This window comes from Mus caroli, chromosome 11, assembly GCF_900094665.2.
Source record: "Mus caroli chromosome 11, CAROLI_EIJ_v1.1, whole genome shotgun sequence".
Taxonomy (NCBI): domain Eukaryota; kingdom Metazoa; phylum Chordata; class Mammalia; order Rodentia; family Muridae; genus Mus; species Mus caroli.
The window spans coordinates 92,849,852-92,851,866 of record NC_034580.1 but is presented as its reverse complement, the minus strand read 5'-3'; positions in this window follow the sequence as shown (position 1 = coordinate 92,851,866).

The window sequence follows — 2,015 nt, the reverse complement described above, 5'->3', positions numbered from 1 at the left end:
AAAAAAAAAAAAAAAGAAATACCCAGTCATTGAGCTATTCAAGACATATCAAAATTAGCTGGCTTATGTGTATCTTTCATTTGCGAATCCAGAGAGCTCTTGGGCGGGGGTTGGGGTGGGAGGGGTGGGGGTGCGACCCACTGGGAGCTTAAGCGGTTTAACTAATTCACTGCTACAAGCGTATACCAGATGGGGCAGGGTTAGAAGAAGCCTGCTCCAGGAGCTGAGGGCAGGGCTGAGTTCCCCAATGAACCCCAGCGACGGGGCCTCCCTCAGTCAAGACAAGTGATCTCACACGTGAGTCCAGGTCTTGATTCAGTGGTCAGCTATCACACCTTAGGTTCCCGGAGTTATCTGTAGTCAGAGCTTGAGGATCGAGCCTACTCTCAGAAGCTATGACCTAAAATAGCCTTTCACCTGCTCCTCGTTCCTCTCTTCCTGATGAGTATGCTCTTGTTACTGAAGAGAAATGTGACATTCGAGAAAAGTTGCTAACGTGACCAAGAAGCGAATCAGCACCAATAAATAAATAAATAAACAAATGTTAATATGTTACCAGATTATTTGCTTAGAATATTTTTGTTGTTGTTCAAATGTTTGTTTGGTGTGTGTGTGTGTGTGCGCGCGCGCGTGCACATGTGCGCGCGAGTACAGGAGCTATCAGAGACCAGAGGGATCAATCCCCTGGAGCTGGAGTTACAGATGGTTGTGAGCCTCTGATATGGGTATTGGGAACAGAATTCAGGGCCTCTGGAAGAGCAGCAAGTGCTCTTAACCACTGAACTATTTCATCTGTCTGTCTGTCTGTCTGTTTTGAAACAGGGTGCCATGTATTCCCAGGGTGACCCCAAACTTACTTATGTAGCTGGGAATGACCTTGAACTTCAGATCCCACACAAATGAAAACAATACATAAAACTTCATTCAGGATTGGTGCTCACCTATAAACCCCAAACTTGAGACTGAGGCAGGAGGATTGCCACAAATCTGAGGCCAGCTTGGGCTAAAAAGTAAGACCTTGTCTAAGATCAAAAGAAACAGATGAGGTGTATGCATATGCACACTATTCTCATTCTAGCACCCAGAAGCAGAGGCAGGAGGATGCTGGCGTGTTAAGACCCTGCCTCTAACATTAGAAAAATAAGGGCTGGGCATGATGGTGCATCCCTTTAATCCCAGCACAAGGCTCAGTTCAAGCCGTTGCCCTACCAGGACACACTAAAACCTAAACAAACTTATGTTTTCAAAGCTCCTTATTGTACACACTCCACTTGCCTTCAGGAAAGTTGAGAGCAGTGGAGAGACCATGTGATCTGACTGTCCAGGAGCAGCAGTGTCCAACAAAGAGAGCCTTCTGCTATTTCTGCTGTTTCCAGAAGACCAAAGAAATGGAGCATTAACACCTACCTCTAAACACTGACAGAAGAGTCCTGGGTCCAAGAGCCTATTTAGGGAAAGAAGAAAGATGAAGGCCCACTAGGAAAAGCCCACCAAGAAAAGTGATGGTCATGCCGTGATTAGGCCACGATTAGTGATTTTACTCAGGCCATCCCTGGGAAGTCCCAAGTCACTGACAGAGACTCAGGAACACAGTAAACACGTGAGCAGGAAATGCAGAGCTGACTTGGGACCCCCAGTGGCGTGTGTGCTGTCCATGGTACTGGCTCGCCAGGCGATAGGGCTCTAGTTGTGACATTAAGCCCCAAAGACCATGAACCCAGAGGAGGCGTCTCATCTTGACTTCTTCTTGCTTTAGTATCTCCCACTAAGGTGCAGCGTCCCGAGAGTCATACACTGGGCTGAACCTGATGAGAGGTGAGTCCACTACACCGTAGACCAAAGAAGAAAGCATGAAGAGACTTCAAAGGACAGAAATCCTATTCATCTCACTGTCTGACCACAATCCAATTATTTTAAAATTTTAATAATGAAGACAAACACCAGTCACCATATATTTGAAAATGAGCACACCTCTGAATAATTCATGAGTCAAAGAAGAGAGCCGTGTGGGAATT